Source organism: Heliconius melpomene, chromosome 20 (genome assembly GCF_056956725.1).
Source record: "Heliconius melpomene rosina isolate 202511_hmr_F chromosome 20, ASM5695672v1, whole genome shotgun sequence".
Classification (NCBI taxonomy): Eukaryota; Metazoa; Arthropoda; class Insecta; order Lepidoptera; family Nymphalidae; genus Heliconius; species Heliconius melpomene.
This window is the reverse complement of record NC_140408.1, coordinates 791,258-815,805: the sequence shown is the minus strand read 5'-3', so window position 1 is coordinate 815,805 and position 24,548 is coordinate 791,258.

The following is a 24,548-nucleotide window of genomic DNA, read 5'->3' as shown; positions in this document are numbered from 1 at the left end:
CGAAGTAAAGAGAAATATTCGGCTTAACATTAGGTTCCTTGGTACGCTCTGCCTACCCTGCTATGTGTGGGATTCAGTGTCAAGCTAAACTAAGCTTTACATGATGTTAATCGTTACGACGCTGTATGTACCTGCGATCAGTTACTTCAGGCTCTCATACATGGGCTCTTAGTTTTGTATAGGTATACATTTAACAATGCGAGAAATGCCATTTGTAAAAGCTAATCAATAAATAAACAACCAAAAACAATACAGGCATCTGTGAAATAACCACAATTATATTAAAAAACATGCGATTCGTAACACGCATACGTACATACATATTATATTAAAAGTGACAAAACCCTAACGAAAACCACATCAATCAGAATTAAATCCGCGAACTTCTCTCATAACTAATAATTAGGTGTCCAAATGAAATATAATAAATATATCCCTGGGTGATACACACCCCTTTGCCTACCTGTAAGTTACGGCTGTTTAATATTTATTTGACGGTCGTGGTAAAGTGAAATAATAAGAGAGCAATGGTTTTGGGTTTGATCTTCGACTTCGAATTGGCATAATGGTTGAATTGTAGATATTTTCATTTGTACTGAAAAGCAGAAACGTAGCGTTGGATTGACTTAAAGCACAAAATCGAATTGAAACTTAACACTACCGCGTTTTACAATAAGATGCTACGCTGCCGTACTACTTAATATTCATATAAAATATATTTATTGTACCTTTCAAAAAATATGTACCTTTCTTTTTAAATAACTTCTTATCGCCTCCTCTTAATAAACCCAAAAACAAGAGCCATTATTAAAAGTAAAACTAAAATTGAACTGTCAAAAGTCACAGATTAAAAATGGCGCGCGAACGGCGGGAAACCGCGCCGTCATCGATTGATTCTTTTGTTTTTAAAGACAATATAGACAATAGGCGACGGAATCCCTCTTAATGCCTCAATTTAATCATTCAATTAAACGACAATGGAGAGAAAAGAGGTTTAAAGTGCTAAATCCTTATAAATCAAGTATAATTACCTAGTGGGATTTTTTTTTCAATTTATCTGATAGAAATCGAATTATTGTTTTCTTTCAACGCTTTTTTTGATGGCTGGCGTTTTTTTTAGATTCCTATTACAGATAAAACATTATAATATCTACCGTAAAAATTAGAAGAAATAATTTAATTTTTCACAATTATTAAACGTGTCAGAAAAAAAACTCAATAGTAGGCAGAGGGAACCTATTGTTAAGACACTCCGTACCCCAATATGTTGATGTTATTTTAATTTTTAAAAACTTAAAAAATGAAATTTTCCATGGAGAGAATTTCATCCATGGAGAAACCTACGAATTTAGTGACGAGTCACTATTTTATTCGTCATCTATTATTATCTATCTCCACGTCTTACCAATTAAAGACATTTGAAATAAAATAAATTATTAATGAATTAATATTTAATAACTTATTTACAAAATCGATATTGATATCGATTAACATAACTGAAAAAACAGATCAAGTTTAATTATAATAAATATATTTTTAATCTACACAAGTTCCAAGAAAAATCCTTCAAAACAAGAACAAACATATAGACAAACAAATTTAATAAGCACAATTAAGCCAATCAAGCACAAAATTGTTGTCCAAATGCAAAACTACAAAACGTATAATGAATTAAAGCTGTATTTAGTCAGTACGGGGAGGGTGGGAAGGCACCCCATTCGGCCATTTCGTAATTTTATCGGGTTATAAATTTGAATTTGTATAATGCCGGCATTAACGCATGATTTATACAACTTGACTCCGCTAAGATTTCAAAGATGAAAAACAATAAATTTTGTACCCGTAACTATTGCGTTTAATGGGTGCGCCGCTGGGTGAACGAGACATGACAGGTTGGAAGGAATTACATTTATTTAATTTTATAGATGGGAGTGTCTTAATGGGAACAGAGTGTCTTAACACTGTTACCAAGTTCCAGGTAGACAGACCTACTATCTGCGGGATATAGATTATTATAAGAAAACTAACATTTATATTTTTCTACACTTTTTATTTATCAGATTAGTTTGATGATAACATATTATTATATTATCACAGAAAATATTTTTATTTTATTTTTAATACCGTGCTTGTCCTCAACACCAGAGAGAAAAAAATGGAAGTATTACATATTTAATTTCCTCGAGTAGGAATCGAACTCACACCTTTACCTAGATATTTATACATAGTTACAGATATTAATACTAAAATTGTAATTAATGTTATAGAAAAAGTAACCAAAATTACACATAAACAAAATAAAGAATAAAAATATCTCTCCCAAAATTAACAAACAAAATAAATATAAAAAAGTCATATCCACATATTACCAACGTTGAAAAGTTGACGACTTTTTACTTGGTCGAATTTATGCGATACATTTAGGTGGTGGCCGTCGTATACAAGTCAGTTAAATATTTAGCTCTCATTCTAATTTATTCGGCTTATACTGAAAAAGATTTAGTTCCGCTTCATAAATATTTATGATTAGTGGACTATGACTTGTATTATAATTGAGAAGAATAGAATGAAGGGTTGTGGGTTCATTTTCATTTGAGATAGTATTAATACAGGTTCCTTTTAAGTTATCCATAATATAAGCATACTATGTATACGCGACGGATGTGAGTTCGATTCCTACTTAGCGTGGTAGCCATATGAAACCTGAGAACATAGTGGTAAGATACTCCGTTCCCTTAAAACACCCGTTTCCCACTTTCCGCCGATTTCACTGTTACCAAAACGTTACCAGATCGAGAAATTATTGATAGTTTCATTACCCCGAATGAAAATGATGCGCCATGACGCCCTCGGGGATTGATTTTATTTAAATTATACAAATAAATGCCTCTGGTAACACAAAACACAGTTCCACCAGCCAACGCAACATAATGTCTCAAAGTGGGGTCGAAATTTCTTTTGACTATCATTGTAGGATCGATTTCCACTGCACGCTCTCGCACGGCGTTGAGTTCAGTTACTGAAAAAATTTTTTGTGAAAATTATTTTACAAAAATTTGCGTGAGGAAAGGAATATCCTATTAATATTTTTTCTTTGCCTCCTCCTGCTATATGAGGAATACAGCGTGGAGGTAAAAAGCCGTGATAAGAAGAGAGTGACTTCTATTTTATTAATTTAAATCCTGCAAAATGCAAGTAATAATATGTAAGAATATATCTATAAAAGTAAATAATTTTACAAGTTTATGGAAGGTTAAGCGCTTACATTTCTGTGTGGGCAGCGTCTCTATATACACGTTAAAATATTATGATACGGCACGTCGGAATGACGCCATTACGACGGAGATAGCTAGTTTGATTCATTTGAGTTAAATAAAAAAGGAAATATATTTTTTCTAAGATTTAATTGTTCTTTTTAGCGTCACCCCCCAAACGCAATGTAAGCAGAGGGAACATGGTACTAACACACTCCGTTCCCCATTTTCTGCCAAATTTCATACAAGTATATTGTATTATTTTAAATTAATATATAATATAAATAAATAATTTCTCTAAAAATAACAGCTCAGCAGTCCCCGATGACTGACAGGATTTACAATAATTAATATTTTATGATTTTGTCATTCATATAACAAATATTTTTAATTCGGCGTTGTGTTCCGTCATTCAACCCGCACGGTTTCCAGTATTCGGCAAAAAGTGAGAAACGGAAGTGTCTTAATAGAAACGCAGTGTCTTAACACAAAGTTTTCAGTTTCCCTCTACTCTATGTGCGGGATAAACTAATAAAAAAACAAAAAATCAATTTATCAAGGATTTTAAAATTATTTACTTCAATAACAAAAAACGGCCACTAAAGTAACATTTATAAGGTAAATCATAGTATTGATATGAAGAATATAAAATAAACATGAAAAGATCAAATGTAACAAAAGTGCCGGCTTTGATCAATTTACTGACGTTTTAAGGGTACCGACTTTTATCGACTAATAAACATCACTATTTAGTAGTTTATAAAGTTTCGAGGTTTTTTTTTTTTATTATAGCTTAAGGTGGAGGTGGCTTTTTTAATAAAGTTTTATTCAGCTCTTTTTAATAAAGTTTTTTTCAGGCTACTTCCCACACATATTAGTGTAGACAGAGGAAACCTAGGCACTTAATGTTTAATAAAGTTAATTTAAAATATTTGCACACGTCACGCTTTTCCCTCCATAACGGTAAAAACAGAGAGAATCTAATGATAAGGTGCTCCGTTCCGTTAACGTATCTAGGAGATGTTTTGAGATTGCTTTAGCTTTAAACATTCTTAAATAATCACAAGCCGGCCAAATAAAATCGTGTTAAAATTTTACAAAACATTAAACAAAACTCTATCAAAATCCATACATTTAAACACATCGTATCAAATAAAATTGATAGCCATAACATATGCTTCATCCAAACGTATGAATACATTTGTCCTTTTCTAATGCTTATATCAAATCGTGCCGTCCCTTTCATTGACAAGGCGTCGCATGCGCAGGTATTTTGCGACTATAAGTGTATCTAATTTTATACTGGAATCGTAAAATTTTTTGAATAAAATATATTATACTTGAGTATTTCTTTTAAACAGTAAACGATAATGGAGTAATATGGTTGAAGAAGAAAAATATTATAATATCATTACAAAATTCGTAATAAAAGTGTTGATTCATTATTATATTGCATAAGAGATTACGGGGTTATGTTCGTTTAGATATTTTTTTGCTTTGATTGGATGTAAGTGGGAATCGTTCGTTTCGGAATTCGTTATTTTAAAATAACAATAATTTATTTGTTTCAATTTTCGAGACATTGCGTGTTGATTTATGAAACGCAATCTTGTTACCTTTGTGCAAGTTCTGGGCACATAAGGAAATACTCAAATCTCAATTTCCTCTGCCAACCAAGAAAATAGTGATGGACACAGCAATATTACCATGCCTCACCTACGGGTGCCAAACTTGGACCTATGATGTCAAAACTAGAAATAAAATTCAGACTACCCAGAGAAGAATGGAAAGAAGCCTAGGTTTAAAATTGAAAGACAAAGTTAAAAACGTCGACATTCGAAGAAAGACGAAAGTATGCGATGCTTTGACTTTTTCGCTGAAGGCAAAATGGAGGTGGGCGGGCCACTTAGCTAGATACCAAGATGACAGGTGGACCCTAAGGTCAGTAAGGTGGTCAGGACCAAGAGGCTCCAGAACGAGAGGCCGACCAAGAGCCAGATGGACAGATGAAATAGTAGCAATAGCGGGTGGAGGTTGGCTAGACACATCTAAGGATAGAGAATCGTGGCATGCCTTGGGGGAGGCTTTTACCCAATAGGGGTCCATACAATTAAAAACAATTTAAATAATAAATAATTTAAAACGAAACTAAATATAGGAATCTAAAATGTAAATTGTAACAAATTATTTATTGCAACAAATTATTAAATGTAACAAAATGTCAATGTTAAAATTTTTATAAATATGAATGTATCATTGTTATGTAATGTATTGTATGCATGTGTATGGAATTTATTATTATTATAATCTTGTTACCAGAGCAAGGAATCAGACTTGACTTCCCCCGAGTGAGAATCGAACCCACAATCGTCGCGTCCACAGATATTGTGCCGCTGCCACACATCGACCTTATTTTTTTTCAATAAGTATTAATTCAAATCCTTTTAAATTATGTTCAAATTACCATAACAGAGGTGACGCCACAGAAGCTAATAACCAAATTATTTTAGCTTTACGATGTATCTCGTATATAGCGGAGTAGGCAGAGGGAACATGGATATATGGTTTCAAGACGTCCCGTTCCCATGACACTTCCGTTTCCATTTTCCGCCAAATTTCGAGGCATTGCATGTGGGGGGATTCTCTCATTAACAGAGAGAAGAAATCATGCAGGAATCGAATCCACACTTTCGCGTTTATAGTCACAGTCGTTCCTGCGCCACTACTGGCCTCAACTAGTAACTAAATAAAGTACAAATTAAACAATACCACAGCTATTTGTCTAAATAAAAATGCATATATTCAATTAACCTTAAGTTATCGCTAACATGCACTTATATGTACAGTTAATGAGATCGTACATTAAATTATAACTAGGTATTATAAAACGTACAGTCCACCACAACCTGAATGCAATTTTTCTTATTTTTTAAGTCATAAAGTCGATTTTTCTTTAAAATTCAGTACGCTAGAATAAAATGTCGCCCAGTATACAGTAGAGTCAATTAAGTAGACGCCGATTTCGATCGATTTTCATTAAGCAAGTTGAATTATGCGTTAGTGTTTTACGAAATTGGGTACAGCCCCCTAATAACTTGGTATATGGATTATTGAACATTTGTTCTGTTGGAGCTTCATGGTAATAAACATAAACATAGTATGTAATTGATGCCATTGCAGCTGCTTGCGACGGTTGTAGGTTCGGTTCTTGTTTGTAAAGATGATTCATTTTATGACATAGAAGTCGGTTAAGACGGTTACGATTTTACCATTTAGGGCTCAGTTTTTTTTATATATTTTATATATATAAATGTTTTATATTTTTACTGCAAAGTCTAAAATAGTGTGAGAAATCCGTGAAAAAGAAAGAATAATCCAATTGGATTGACATGAATCTCTTCAGTTACTAAATGAGCGACTGAGACTACGCTAGGCTTATATAGATGAATTATTTTTTACATAAATGTAATAATTTTTTTCTTAACGTTATCTTATACTTATCAGGGTAGGTAGAAAGAACCTGGGAACCTAGTGTTAAGAGACGTCGCTTCGGTAAAGATACCACCGTGCTCCAATTTTCCACTTCTGGCCCCTGCGCCACGACTTAAGCACTACAAAGTTCTATAAATGTATCTTAGATTATAAATAAAAAAATTGCAATATATTTTCATTTTTTTTTCAACAATTAACTTTTAACTCATTTGGAAAATCTCAAACAAATAAATATTATTTATCTATGAAAATCTTCTAACAATTTCTAACTTAATCTATAAGTAACCTACACATTGTATACATCAAAATAAGTTACTATTTATTACTAAAGAAGGTCCTCTTTGGGCCAGATAGTGTTTTTTATTTCCCTTACACGAAAAATTCATATTGTAATGTGTGAAAATGTCTTCATATATCATTTTGTGCTGGATCACTTAACTTGGGCGCGTTTACGTTGTTGACTTGAAGACGATAATTTTATCGTACATACTTATACTGTTATTCCTTTTATATATTCTGTAGAGGTTGTCATATAACATTTATTATTTTAGTTATTTAATATAAAATTTTCAGCCGTAGAAAAATGTATTGAAATTAAAAATATATCCTATTGGGATTTCAACCCGCGAATATCATGTGCACAACGAGAACGGTGTACATCGTTAATATAATGTAATTAATAAAATAAATATGAAAAATAATTATTAAAATAAATACCAGTCAATTGCAAACTGTTTATGGTTTAGTAGATATGTAAAGTTGTAATTCTCTAATTTTTATTATGTTTTATGTTACTTTATGTAACTTGGTTAATAAGTTTCAGTTCTAACCTGAAAATTTGTGTAAAAAATAATAATTTACGCTTACCATGAACGCCTATTAGCGAGAATATTAAAACATGTTAGTTAGACCTAAGAGATTAAACAATTAAAATTATCCTGCTTAATTAAAAAAAATCATAATTCTATTACACCCTAACAACGCCTGACAATGGAAACCCACACTCACTAGTGGGCATCGTCCGGCCTGCACTGCTCAGATAGTGGCCAATGATTTAACGCTCAACTTTTGACGCAACTAAGCTTTTTGGACATAGTCTTGGCTATAAATAATGTCTTACGTGTCTTACACCGTGGAAGGGACAAACAGTTACTTGACCGACTTTGGGAGCTTCTTTTAATGTTTTTTCAGTAGATTAACAGCGTGACAGTGTAAATGCGATGTGTGTGGGTTCGATCCGCAATCGGGAAATTGATTATGTTCAAATTAGTTTTCATTTTCTTGTTATACAAAAGTTGGGAACGAAATGTCTTAGCTCTAATTTTCCTCTTAGCCGGAGCTATACGCAGAACAGAGAGTAGAATGAAAATAGAATTGTTATAATATTGTTTATTTTTGTTATTTTGTATAAAAATAAACTTCTTATCTACAAATTGTAGTTGTAAAAAGGCTCAATTTAGAATATAGAAGATACAAGATAGAATATTTCGACTTGTATACAAATTACACTATTCAAGACTATTGTACCGTCTAATGTATAATAAAAATGTAATGGCGTCCATTCACCATACATTCATAGTGTTTATACACACATTCACTTTCTAAATTGCTTTATTCATGGCTCTGTTATGTTCAATTTTCATTTTTTTTATGAAATCTGATTAAATAGTGAAGTATTAAGGATATATCGTTTTTTCAATGGCTAGCAGGGTATTTTTTTATTTTATGTTTGCTATCATAATATATGGGTAAAAAGTCTACAGTAAACTTTTTTTTGCAACAGAAACAATATCTTGGAAAACGTTATATGCGTTAGTACAAGTTTATTTGTGCCTTCAATGCTTTATACTTAGTGGCGTAGCCAGAAAGAACGGAGTACCAAACGTTACGGTCTCTGGGCACCTCCTTCACCTCGTCCTCTGTCATCAACCTCCTCATACATGCCCATTTCTTCAGTATCAGTATCATTGTTGCTGTGTTTTTGAAGGTCCTACATTTCTTACCGAATGGTCATTCACTAGCTCTTGTTTTACAAATGTTTTGTGACAGTCTTTCGTCCCTCATTCTCCCGACATTCCCAAACTACCAAAGCACATCTTCATTCTCACTGTGACATATTTAGTAGTCTGCAGAATTGTCACAATAAGCTTCTAAGAAACATTGAAATTTTCAATAAATTAATGATCGGTGAGGTTGACATTATCCAAACATATTTAACCTTTTAATTTAAATAGGTCATTGATAAATAAAATATAATATATTTTTATATATTCTTTATATTATATCATAAAAAATATATTATTTTGTGTATTTACAAATTTTATATCATACTTATTATAAAGCTTGGGATCGTAAAATGAAACGTATTTATGAACTAAAATAAACATTACATTAAATACATGAATATAATAAACCTATAAAAAATTAATATTTATAATATTTTTCATTATTTTTAAGTATTTATTTAAACGGTTACATATTTGGAATATTACCAAGGTGACGACAATCTAGCAGGAAATACCTGTAGATATCAAGTCCTGGATTGATTTTCTAAATTTTTTTTTAGATATTAACTTTTGATATTCACTAGAGTTGTATAATTTGTTTTTTATTATTTTTATTGCTTGCAATTACTATAGCTTGAGATAAAAAAATGAGCCAAAAAAAATAGGCAAAGATAGTGTCAAAAACCTTCGATATTAGTTTTCCGCCCAAAAAACTCTACGCCTCTTAGCATTCTACATCTCTTTTTATCTTATCAGAGAACAAATTAATTCCTCAGAATTAGCATCGAACCCACAACCATCGCATTGATAGTCAGAATTGTGCGCCAAGACTGGCCTCTTAAGTTCATTTATATAAAAATATTTTTATGAAGTGTGAAAAATAAATAGGTGTGTAAATAACATTACAATACCTACGCTATTCAATAAGTTCCACTTTCAATATAATGATGACCTAATAGCGTGCCTTTAAAAATAATTCCAAAATAAAACAAAAGTTAAATACTCAATAAATAGTCGTTAAAGCAGTAGTAGTCGTTTAATTTAAAACGACCGATAATTGGCTACGAATACCTATGTATATAGAAACAATATCCTACTTTGTAAAGGCTACTTGATTATATCCTCGTAAATGACGTAAAATATAGGAAAATAGCCTGTGACTCGTATGAAATTGGTATTTTTCAAACATGTCGTGATTTTGAGGTGGTGGTGCAGGGGCACAAGCACGCAGCTGTAAAGGCGACAGGTTGTGGATTGGATTCCCACTCGAGTAAATGAAATATTTAATATTTTTGTTCATTCGTTCTGATATCGAGGTCTCTGCCTACCCTGCTGTGTGCGGGGTGGGCGCTTATTATTATTATGTACTTGAACCGAATGATGTCTTTATTTTCAAGCCAAACCCAAACTTGAAAATAGTTTCGTTAATTAATAAATATATGTATAACAATACGTAAGTACCTATATTACATTATAAGACATAAAAAATAAATTATTCAGGTATTTTAAATAAACTACAAACTGTAAAAACAAACATAATAACCGTAAAGTTATTTTGTAATTATATTATAAATGTATATTATTTTATACGAATCGTATGAAAATATAAGCGTTGATAATGTGTTTTTTATTGTTTCACGTAATTATCAGCTTTAGGTGATACTTGTGTACGTGACAGATAGGAATAGTTTCTCCCTGTATCCCACATATAGCAGGGTAGGTAAAGTGAACCTATTATTAAAAAAATGCGTATAGGGTGGCGTAACTCAACGCCGCGCTTTATTTTCATACCGGTGTCAGGTAATGAAAATAGTTTTTTCTCGAACGAGAATCGAACTTATAAGCGTTGTGATCACAGTTAGTGTAGCTATAGGCTTTCTTTAGCTTAACGCTGTATCCTCCTTATAGAAGTGTAGGTAAAAGACATCTAGTATCTGAAATGAGAGTGCTCATTTCGTTTTTTTTTTTTTAAATTTGGGTTCACCTGAAGAAGGCCGCGTGCGAAACACTAGTTTATGGATTAAATATATACATGTAAATGGTTCCATTGGTAAGCTAATACTAAAAACCTCTACTTAATCACAAGTCTTAATTATTAGAATTCTTAATCCGTATGGCATAAAATTGCAGTAAATAAAAATTTACTAGAATTCCATAAAGATTATATGTCAAGCGTTTTAAAACCGTACGCATTAATTTTCTTATATTTGTACATTTTTTTAGCTTTTCGCTGTATCCCGCACACAGCATTACTGGGAACCTGGGAACCTAAGTAACGCCGCGCTTTATTTTCTCACCAAAGCAATTTTATCAGAATTTAACCTCGTTTTTGTCAATAAAATAAGAAAAATACTAAAATCAAACCTACGCAGCCGTCTACAGCTATCTTCAGGGCTGCCACGAGTCGTCCACCGTGCTGTAAAATAACATTTTGGGCAAATTAAATATATTCCAACTAAGGTACTAGGCGAGGCTCCTACAGAACCCTACACAGCATCCGTTATGTCCTTAACCGGTCTCATTTAAGTGTAGTTGATCCTAAGCGTAAATGTCAAGATTTAATCCAATTTATGTTACATTATCGATTACCGGCGACGGAGAGTTAAAAATTTTACGATCCGAGATCGATTGGATGGTGTTATGCATAAGAAGTTAAGTTACAACCATTTTTTAAACGGTTATTTTAATATTGTAATTGTAAACACGATGGTTTTAAGGTCGCTTCTCAGTCGATGTTATAAATTGTTTAATATTATAAAGTAATATAGATTATGAAAGTGTTGTAAGTTAAAATTTAGGTCCAACAGAATATAATTATAGTACAAATTTTATTATAATATTTTGTTAATATTTATATTAAGGATGCCTCGTGTATTACCCGCTCCTCAACTCTCACCCGCTTCGTCTTAACTAATTTTGCAGGTTTCTTTTGTATTAACTTCTTTGTACCAACAGTTGTGATGGTGAATTTTGTCATTATCAATTTCATGTACACACAACCGTGAATGTAGAATAATTAATTGTGTTTTTTATACAATATTTTAAACTGATAGATATGGTCATGATTAATAAATTATTGTCATAATTCAAAAAATATTAAATACAAAATGGTAACATATTGCATAACACGTCCAAGTGACGTTTACGATGATGTTTTGAACATTTTTTCATATATTTTATAATCGGCCAACGCAAGCTATAAATCGTTATTTATAAACTGTATCTTTACTTCAATACTTTGTAAGGATATAATTAGAGGAAGGATTAATGGTACATTTGTAGTAATAGCAATTTTAATAATAAGTAGAAACTACTGGATATAGAAAGTGGGGAACAGGAAGTGTCTTAACACTACAACCTCAGGTTCCTTCTGCCTAACCTACCATATGTAGAATAAAGCGTGAAGGTAAAAAAGTAGACAGAAGAATTATACAATTAAATTATTTCATGTAAGTTTCACTGTTTACACAGAATTCACGTCTCAAAATCGTTCATCTTAGACATTATTTCATACACCAATTTTAAGCATAAATTTCCAGCACTGACACGTTGTATAAAAAGACGTTTTCATTATACGACTATATTTACGACTTTTAACAATACTTATTTAAAACAACCAAGGCGCATCAAGGTTCGATCCGCACACAGTGGAATTCTGAAGTGCATGTTAGCATTTTATGATGTCTTTATCTTCATAATGGTAAACTAAACATTATTTACATATTAATAAACATTCAAATCCACAAAGAATATAACCAAAATTAGAACTAAATTGTATACGTTACGATAACTAATCGTTACGTACCCGTCTCGTATCGTCATGCATAAATAATATTTAATAATGAAAAGGAAACAGTAAATCACCTTGTTAAGCCAAAAAACGTATGGACGGTGTACATTGACGAGTTTTTGTAATTAAAGCTTTATGTACATACTTACATAATATGTAAATTTTGTTTCTTAAACTTGAGAAAAATGGTTGTGGGTTCAAATCTCGTTTGAAAAAGGTGTTCAATTTCATTGGTATATTTTCCGTTTTTTTTCTTTTGAAGTATGGAACCTTAAAAACACTTTTAAGCAAACTTCTTACTATTTTTACGTTATTTTCTTACAAAAAACCCCGTTTTTTTTCAAAGACGGCTGTAACAAATCATTTCAATCCCACACTCATACACTTTCTTACCGCAATCCATCTGCGCTCGTCACAAATCAACAAGACGCATGCTTTCCGGCCGCCTCTCGAACTGGCTAATGGCGCCGTTGAATTTATTAACCCACTACAGACTACACAAACACTGTAACGTTGTTAGGGAAAACTTATTAGATTATATATGTTCTGTATTTTTTTATTATATTTTATAGGTTTTTTTTGAAATGTCGTAATGTGTAAAGGGCTTTTTTAAAAAAATATGCAATGAATATTTTTGGTTTAAATTGTGAATAAAAAAATATATATTTAATCTAAAGTTTAGACCTAAACAAGTAATTTTTCTTATTATGATTTAATTTCATTAAATCATAATAAGAAAAGGTTCATTCATATTAATTGTAATTTGTAACACGATGAATTCAATTGAAATGAAACACATGCAGCTAATTTATACATTATCATATCAAAGCCCCATCAATGTTTTCATAAATTAGAATAATAAAACAATTAAAAAATTATTAAAACAATTAAGAAATAATACTATTATAGTAGTAAAAGACATATTTGCATAATATTCGGTGTTTAAAAGAACTTTTTTCACTATTTATCTATCTTTCCTTATCACAGCGTATCTTTGGATGAAACAAAAGTTCATTTGAAGAGCCGCCTCTGATTGCCGGCTCGAGTTGACTATTTAAAGTACCGCCGCTAAGTTATGTTTGTATGTTACTTAATGTTGATTTACGTCTTAGGTTTGCTCGTGTGTTGAAAGAAAAGTTACAATTTGGGACAGTTTGCGTTTAAAACGAGGGTTTTGTAAGTAATGACGGCTTGATGGACTTGGGGCACAATTAAAAAATATAGTAATGCATTGGTTTGGAGTTCAAATTGTATGAAAAATGTTTGTGTTTTTGTAGCTTTACGTTTTATCTCACAAGCAAGTATAGGTAGAGAGAATTTGACAATATTACACTCCGTTTTCTAATTTCGATTCAATTCGATTGATGAATCCAACGCCGCGTAAATAGAAATTTGTCTTGCAAAAGCGTGTAAATATGTAATTAAAAAGAAAGGAAGAAACAATGTGAAGGATATGTCAAATTTTTCCTTACATATTATCACATACTAGATTAGCAAGGTCTGGTATCAATCATGGAATAATTTATTCATCGTCTGTTTTGACTATTATCGACCTATATCTATATATTATTTATATTTATATTAAATTACCGCCGAATCTCGCACATAACAGTGGGGTAGGCAGAGGGAATCTGAGAATCTAGTGTAAAGACACTCCATTCTTATTAAGACACTTCCTTCTCCCACTATTCGTCGTATTCTTGGGGCATTGCGTGTTGAGTGACGAAATTAAATGCCACGCGTTCGCTCATTACCAGAGCGAAGAAATGAAATTATTAAATATTTCACGCCCCCGAGTTGGCATCAAACCTACAACTGTAAGCTGTAAGCGCGACCGTTTACAGTCGCATTCTTCCATTTTACTTCTAATTCATACATTATTTGTATTTACAAAATATATGTATAGGACGTACGTATATATACATATTACTTATATAACATACAAAAGCCATCTTGACTCATTGTTTGTTTCAACAAAGAAAATCTAATTTGCCTCCAAAACAATGCGGTGATAAATCGAAAGAGTCACTTCCTTCCGTAATAAAGAAGAGAAAGTACATTAGAAAAAAGCTGTAAATAAAGTTGAAATGTACATTATACTATGTACCTATAGGACTATAGCTAGAGAGAGCTACAGCTACAGAAAATTTATTGCTCTTAAACATCTTAGAAAAACTCCAAGTCATTCCGATAGGGAGTGGATCAAATAATTTCCCTCCAGAGAATGTTTCGTGAAGGGTAACCCTGACTCCAACTCGAAAACCCTTTAGCTCTTTGTCTGGCAAGTTTAATAAATTTAAGTTTTTATTGCTAATCCAATTGTAATGTGTTTTGATGTTTTTCGATTTATGTTTTGCTTTAACCGTAAATTAAAATTGTTAATTTCATGTTTAGCTTCATGCTTTTTATGCATTTAGCAGGGTAGGGGTTCCCGATGCAAAATGAGCAACTACATTAAAAGAAGACTTTCAGTCCTATCATCTATCTATCTCTTCCATCTTATTTTATTTTGCCAAGTGATTGACATCTATCTTTTAACGAAAAAGAAAAAGAAAGGTATCCTATAAAACGGCCTCCACACAAGCAAAACCCACATAACATTACACTGTAAAAAGGCAGACCTCAAAAACCCATAACCAGCTGTCCCAGAACTATCGTAAGCAAACCGTTTCATAAATATTCAGATGCGTTGATTGAACCTAAATAATAAATTCAATTTGCGCCTCCTTCAAAAATATTTTCTTTGATAACGTTTCTATATTTGGGCGGATGGGAATAATGGTGTTATTTAGAAGGTTGCAATATGCTAAGATAGTAGGCTTCGGCATTAACAAGTCAGAAGATGGTTGCGCTCGGGTGTCGGCTAGAAGACGCGTGGAGTGGATTGTTTTGTTTGTTATGTGTTTTTTTTTATAGAATTGAGACGGAAGGGAGACACCGGCAGCAAATTCTGGGACTAATTTGCTGCCAGGATGGATGAGACGAGGTAAGCTAGCGATTGGGTCACTTGATGATATACCCGATGGATAATCATCGTTGACAAAACTCCATTTAATTAAAAAAAAACTAGGTGTGACGTCGATCTTCGACGACGTCGATCGTCGAGAAAGACGAGCTTGTGATAATCGTTTTTACGATTTTAACAGGTTTTTGCGAAGTTAAAATTTTTACACGTTCTCGTCTAAACATTTTTCTTAGTTTATAAATAATGTTGTGGAAAATTGACAAATTGATGGTTTCATTCCTACGCGAGAGAATGTATTATTTTCATTTTCATTCACTCACTCTGATAACAAGCACGACGTTCAAATTCAAATTCAAAATATTCTTTATTCAAATCTATATATATAAAATCGAAAGGTCACTCACTCATCACGAAATCTTAGAAACTACATGTGCTAGGAATCTGAAATTTTCCATAGGAGTTACTTATAGGACGTAGGTGCTCGCTAAGACGGGAATTTGTAATATTCGACTTCTAAGGGATTGTTTTTGGGGTTGAAAGTTTGTATGAAACTTCGTTACTAATGACATTTGTCTTTGTCATTCGTTACTACAAATGCTAGGAGTCTCAAATTTTGCATAGACGTCACTAGGACGTAGTCATGGAGACAGAAATTAATAATAACATAGTTCACGCGGGTGCAACCGCGAGCGGGCCGCTAGTAAACTATAAAAGCACTTTTGAATCGTCGAATGTAAATGTCAAATGTAAACGTCGAATGAATCGTTGAATCACATTACACTCAGTACACTCAATGTTTCGAAAATTGGGCATAAATTAGAGAACGCAGTGTCTTGACACTAGTTTGCTATATGCAGGTTATAATAAGAAAGAAAAAAAAAACAAAACAAAAACTTTAACACCAAACACCGCCTCCACAGACGCGGAGAACAATTTTTACGACATAGCTGAGGCGTAGTGGCCTCTTACAATTTCGCGGGCTTCTGGCGCGCCTGTTAAAAACACAATGAATAATTATTGGCTCCTTTCCCTACGCTTTTTTGCACGAACAATATCCTGATGCTGTTTTAATTCGAGGATAAGGGTTTCCTTATCTTATCTTATCTTTTAATATATAATTATGGACTAAATTAGCAATACCTAGCTATTGTGTTGACGTCCTACGTCGTCCTATGCAGTGGAATGTTGGATAGCAGAGTAGTGTTGAATCGATATCATCACGTGTTAAGTAGCGGAACTTAACGCCGCGTTTTGCATTGATATTAGAACCAAGAGCCTGAGTGGCAACCGAATCCACAATTATATAGTGAATAAATTAATAAGCTTGCGATACAATGAGGAGAACGGAAAAACTACCATATTATGTTGAAAGTTAGTTGTACACTGGTAGTATACTCGTATAAACTAAACTACTACTGGTAGTATATGCTAGTGCAGCATATACTACCAGTAGTAGTTTAGCAGTAGGTTATGTTAGCATATACTTACCCTCGTATTCTTAAAATTTACGTTGAAATTTATGTGTTAATCGCGGTATTCAGCATTCCACGTAAATTAGGCAAAAAGGTTTTTTTTTAAATATAAACCTACCTTTGTATAGAATTCAATCCAGTACTACAGACAGAAATTTCTTATATAAATCAGACCAAGAGTAATTAAGGTACCTTAATAGTATTCTCTTTCATTTATATTCAAATGTGAAAGCGACAGTAGTTTTAATATAATTAAAAGTATTTTAAAGTTTTGCTAGTCGCACCCACGTCAGGATTTATTGGGTCGGCTGTCCCTGGGAAGCTTTCTAGTAAAATCACGTTGAAAATTAATTTGGTTAAGTTGATTACAATAATAGATTTATTTTCCCTTTTATATCATTAGTTTTGTGGTAAAGAGAGCCAACATATATTACAAGTTTCGACATACACTTGGTATATTTTTGAGGTCAGTCGGGGCGCAGAGGCAAGCGTGCGACTGTAAGCGCGTCAGATTGTGGGTTCTATTCTTCCTGGAAAATGAAACATTTAATATTTTCATTTCCTCGGTCTAGTAACAAGGCAAAGTACGGCGTACAGTTGCCGCACTCAACACGCAAATCGGAGTGTCTTAACACTAAGTTCCCAGGTTCCCTCTGCCTACCTTGCTATGTGCGGGATATAACGCAAAGCTTAAAAAAGCATTGAAATTTGGCATGCGCATTCTTTGGGAAGTTTAGGGGAGCTCTAAGAGACTACTCCCGCTGTATCCTGTATAGACACGGGATAGAGGATGTAGCTACAAATCGGGATCATAGTATCTTAACATACTATATACATATATACCTATATAAGAAATTTCTATTCTCTCTATCCTCACAAAAAATACACTTTCACATAGGTATTTTAAGTATCAAAAAGCCGACGACAGTAGCACGTGGCCCGTTTTATTAACATTCTACAAACAGCTTTAATCAGTAAGGCTGCCCATTTACCAACACCGCGGCGAAACTGTAAACGAAATAAATCTTCTCGTACATATTTCACTCGTAACTTTACATCCTGACGTCGTTGTGCAGTAGGTGTAGGATTGTACTTGTGATAGTTATAGGTTCGATTTTTACTATGAAATATTTTTATATTGAGGCCGTTGTGGTTTTGTGGCCAATAGTAAACGGACGGTTGTCGTTTCGATTCATACTCGAGGTTATGAAAAATTATCGTTTTCTCCTTCTGTTAACAAGACAAAACCCAGTATAGTTCCGTTACTAAACACGTAATGTCTCGAAAATTAAATAAAAAAGTGGGAAAGGAGTATTTTAATATTATTGGTTTTTTTTCTGCTTGAACAAAGCAATGCCTTGAATTTCTTTCTCAAACATCAATGTTTCCAAACTTAATAAAAAAGGAAAACGGAGTGTCTTCCCACTACATTCTCTTTGCAGGCGAAACATGAACCTAAAAAAAACAGAACCACTCATCAAATCCTCAAGTTACAGTCAAACCCCCAAAAAGTGCATAACAGGAAACGACCACTATAAATCAATGCTTAACCTAGACAATATAACATTGCATCGACGAAACAAGCTGATATGAAAAAAAATGGTATATCATATGCTTGCAGAAACTTAGCAAAAAGAATTACATCCAATAACATGCAGTAGTAGTGACGTTACAAAGAAGTTTGTAACATTTTCAAACAATTTTGACACTTTTGCGTATCGAAATAGAGTTGTTAATGTCAGTAGATGTAAGTTTGGCAGTGATTTAGTCCCTATCGGCCGTCAACCTGATTAATGTCGCTGTAAATCAGCGGATTACGACAATGCGAGAAATGACGAGTCGCGACCGAATCGTTCGCTACACCTCGCTGGTGACAAGTGATGTGCGTAAGCGGGCGTTTTCATTTTTGTATTGTTTAAAGAGTTTTTTTTAATATTTCTTTTTGTTTTGTTTTCAAGTATCTAAAATATATTGTAATGCGAGGTGAGAGAATCTTGTACTGTTTTTTTATTTTTGTTTTTGTTCATTTTAAAAGTATTGTTCACTAAATGGTAAATATAACACATTTCTTTGAAAAAGACGGAATGAAACTTTTAAATTATAAGAATTTAAAATTATTTCTTCTCTGATTCGAATTATCAAATAAACAATCACTCGAACTCCAGCACACTTACTTGCGTAATAAATATTATATATTCAATAGAAAAATCTCAAATTCCTTATCACTTACACCACACCGTATAAACGTATCGAATTATTGAGTAAACACGTAACGTAATCGCAATCGTTTCATTTCAAACTGCAAGGGTCCTAAGAAATATTACACGATATATATCAGACAACGAGTGTTGATGGCTAACTACAATATTTCTATAGGAAAAAAATATGCAACACGCACCGTACAATTTATCCCATTAAGTATGAAAAATGTAGTTACAAATTTATATGGCGGTATAATGCAATTATTTCTTTATAAATGCAACAGCTGATTATATACATTTATGTGGGCTTTGATATCTTAAAATTGTAAAAAATGTTATAAGTTATCGCCCGGTATAAAGAAAAATGCGGTGTTGATTCATAACACAGGGAGTTTTGTCCCATGATTGGAGATGTAGAGTATAAAATGACTAGGTCCTCCGTTTATAACAAAAAAAAATATTATATATAGTCTTTAAATATAGGTACATATTTAAATATTCAAATTTGCTGTCACCAACAATTACATCAATCCTTTTTTTTTAAATTTTCAGCTTTTCGCATGTATTAGGATAGGCAAGGGGAACCTTATGTTAAGATTTACGACGAATATTTCATTTCCTCAAGTGGGAACCGAATCTACAACCTGTCGTATTTACATTCACACACTTGTGCTCCTGCGCCATAACTGGCTAAATCGAAATAATTCTCAAACCTAACCTAACGTCAATATAGTTTCAATTTTTCTTGGGAAATCTTTGAATGCTAAATAATAAGTATTTAAAACGTTTTCTTAACATGTTTGTACGAGATTTTAACTTTGGCAGTCACTATCTCTAACAAACTTTACTACTCTAGGATAGTTATAAACTGACTGACAAATTTATGAAACAAGATCTTCTTTCGCACAAAAACGAAATAAACAATTATTATTACTCCCCAACAAAAATACTTAAATAAATCCAAACGTTGATGCATATAAAAATAAATTATGGGACGTCAGGCCGTTATATTTTATCGAATGAAAGAAAGTCATAATCAGTACAAAAAAAAATATCTTTTACAAGTCAAGTAAACACGTGAACAAAAAAAGCATGCGACGGAAAGTTGTGTCACGTCACTGACAAATTGATTTATACAGTCGAGGGGCAGCCGGCGACCGGGTACAGGCGACTTCGCGAACAGGCAGCGCAGCAAATGCCACATTAGTTTGTCGAAATAATGTGTTTTATACGAACATTGATGAAAAATCTTAATTTATCACCATTTTTCGAGTTACATATATAGTGCAATTAAAAATATATATAATTTTATTTTATAATTTTTTTAAATATATATCATTTTTTTTATTACTCTGAAGACAAAATTAAATTTATTGTCATACATATATATGTATGTATATTTCGCACATTTTACGACATAAGTAAAAATAACCTGTTGAGTATCGGAACCTAAAGCCGATTTGTATGATCAAATGAAAATATTATGTATCTAAACATTTCCTTGAGGAGTATTGAAGCTATAATCATCATGTATGGTATATAAATATTTTAGCAATTTTTAGACGTACAACATAGAGACAAAATTTTATAAAAAAAAATAGTTTCACACTGTATCCCGCCAAGGGGGAACCTGGTGTTAAGACATTTTGTTTCCCACTTTCCGCCAACTTTCTCACTTGAGTGGTAGAACTCAACGCTGAAGATATATGAAAATTGAGATATATGAAAGTGTCCGATTTCGAAACGTATGATACTCGAATATATGTATATACCTACGGTTTATCCAGTTGAACGTTTAATTTAAAACGTGTACGAGTATATAATAATGACTAATTTAACTTAGCTTTTGAGTAAAGTTAATAAAATATTATACTATAACAATATGACAGCTAAAGCTCGTTAGAATATTAATTATACCATTATTTTGTAAAATAACCAAAGTCCTTGATAGTTTTTCCGTTGCGAGTGTGACACGTCACTGACGAATTGATATACGAGCGAGGGGCGGCCGGCTACTTCGTAAACACGCAGATTGTGCACGATACTACTACATTAGTTTCAAGGTGAACTATACGGGTGTAGTCACGTTTTAGAAAATTTATTGTTATTGTTATATCAAAATAAGAGTTTTAGAAACTCATTTTAATTGTCAGAAAACTGGTGAAGTATTTATGGATTGTGAATATATTAAGTGCCTTCTTCGTTATGGTTAAATAAAGTTTCTCCTAATTTAGATACGTCAGTGTTTTATCCCTCTGTTTACCATAACTCCCGAACTATGAAGATAAAAAGCCGCCGCTTATACATGAAGATAAAAAAATACTGTATATCACTAATATTTTATTCAGAAATGAAACAGTATCTAGAACTTTGAAAAGTTCAATGATAAATAGATGAAGACATACGATACGTTAACTCCACCATACATTATTTATTACAGATACAGAAAAACCACTAAAAAGCGATATCTTAGAATTATCTTTCTCCAACTTCTTTAACTATCAAGCATATTTTAATGAAGTAATACTGTTTTCGAATTAGAGCACAAGTTTTGTTTTATTTTATTTATTTATTTTACTTTCACGCTGTATCCCGCAGACCAGAGGGAACCTAGTGTTAAAACATACCCAATGTCTGAGATATTGCGTGTTGAGTGGTCGAACTCAAGAACCGCGTTTTGTCTCACTGTTAGAGAGAAGAAATGAAAATAATTCATTCTATCGATCGCGAATCGAATCCACAACCTTCGTGTTTACCCTCAGATGCTGTACCTCTACGCCACTAAAGCCTCGGCCTTTGTTTAAAATATGTACTATCTAATTCTTTGAGATTCTAAGCAATTGACACCTCAAAGTTTTATAGCGGAGCGGCCATAAAAATAGGCATTAAACAAAATTTAGAGTGCAAGACCCAATCGGATGGATTTTGGTTTATTACATGTTCCCATGTGGGTGACCAATCCAGAATGTGAGATGATCGTAAAATAGATAAATAATGATCCCGGGAGACGTTTTATAGTTTGAAAAAAATATTTGATTCGAGCTAAGACGGTAATGGTCGAATGATTTACAAGTGTATTTCATTTATAATATATACTCGTATATGTTGTTATTATACGAGCATTGCTACTAAGGTCGGCACGTATATGCGTTACTTTATAGAAGTCTGTAGTAGTAAGATGTGAAAGTTCAGATGTGTCGTGAATAGTTGTTGAACTGAATGAAGAATATATAATAGTGCTATAATATATTCTTCATTCAGTCAAGTCAAGATGACGGAAGACGGATGACGGCTGATTGGTGAAGGGTGAGGGATGGATAGATAGAAAACTCTCATATTATATGCAATTGCATAATTAGATACCTCTATTGAATTCATACTATACTTTTAGTATTGCTGAATAACTCTTTCCCTTTACCAGCCGAACGTGGAAATAGCCTTATATCATTGTAGCCGATTTTAATACGTCTATAGATGCGTAGACCACCGATATTTTTCGTATTCATAATTTCATACAAATTACGTCGTTTTCTTTCAAAGAGTTTTAATTTTAATTTTAGCGTAGTATTGTACTCCACCTCACTAGTAAAAAAAAATTTTAGAAATCCAAGTAAATTTTGTATTCACTACCATCACGTGAAGATACATGCCAAAAGTATGAAAGTGTCAAAATATGAATAAATAAAAATTTTGTCCCCGAAGTTGACAAATCACTCAACACAAACAAATTAAGAACTGCACAGAATTTTTAAAAATAATACGAAAGTATGTGTGAATAAACGTCGCTTTTATTAAAGGAACTGATTACTCTTTTCTCACCTAATTATTTTTACTTTATCACCAATCATTCAGGTTTGAGAGTAGTTAGAAAAAAATAGGCTAACCTAGAAAATTCCTTTAAAAACGTATGAAAAAAAATATGAACATTTTTTGAAGTGGGAAATGAACCCACGACCGATATGTGTACAGACCTTTCTCAACAGTGCCAACGATGGCAGTCATGCTACTTTTAATAACAATACACAAACACAACTGAATATTATATCATAACGAAATATCTAATCAAGCTTAATAAGAGATCTCTGTACCATATTAGGTCATAAAATAATCGGAATTACGGAGGACCCTAACAAAAACAATGATAAGCTAACACAAACAAAAATACACTTTCACTATCTAATAATAAGATCAAAAATAAAACAAACAGACACACATGCATGCACATAGTACTATTTTTTCAATTACAAAAGTCTTAATCCTGTCTAAACATCAGCAATACCCGACTCTATTTCGGAAATGGTAGAGTCGGTAGTAGTTTGAGCTCAACTCTATATATGGCGTTCAGAAAAGGTTAGCCACGAAAATGTTAATATAATAGTTGCTTCTACGGGTTTTGTTGGCGTGAAAACATAAATCAATTTTATAGCCCCATCTAAATCAAACGTGTTTTAATGGGCGTCCCCCGTCATATCAACCCAGTATGATAATTTACGAGTAGTATGTGACGAATGTAGAAATAAAATTTCCACCTACCCTCAGTCGGATTAGTTTTACGTACTGAGCAGTAAATATGTCAAGGGATATCTTAGCAGTCAGATAATTTTTGGATTTATAAAGTGTAAGCTTTTTTCGTCCCATATTGTTTTTGATAGCGTCAAGTTTGAGTGATTTAAAGATGTCGGGATTATATTAAAACGTTGGTAAACATTGTGGATGAGTGTTTGTGGAGGTGCTCTACCGTCTTTGGTATAAAGCGCTATGTTTTTTATTTTAATATGTTGTTATAATTTAAAATTTTATGTTAATATTTTATTAATATTAACAAAGAATTAATTAAAAATTATTAATATCTACTTTTTTTTTAAGTTGACACATTTTCCAGTTGAGATTTCCTTATGAAGTGTGACGTTAGAGACGTAAGTTTTAATTATTATTTTTTAACTTTACTGTATTCTGCGTAGAGTTACGCCAATAAACAAGCAATTCCTCCGAATTCAGTAGAAATTAGGTAACGGAAGTGTCTTAGTAAGAACGGAATGTTACTCTAGGTTCCTAGCCTCCCTCCATCTACTCTGCTATGTGCAGCATACAGTGTGAAGCTAATAAAATAAAAAATATAAAGCTATAGACAAAACTGTCAATCTCATACATTTCAACCATTCGACTCTAACAGACACTATACCTACGAGTATGTGGAGTAAGCTGTGATAATATGACAGGCCGCGACAGGTGCACGTCAAAATATGAATTGAAAAGTTGAAAGTAATTTTGTAAATACTACTCCTGCACTGTCAATATGAAATTTCAAATGTTATTCATAGTAATATTATTATTGACAAAGAGATGAACACTTTTTAGGCACAGTAGG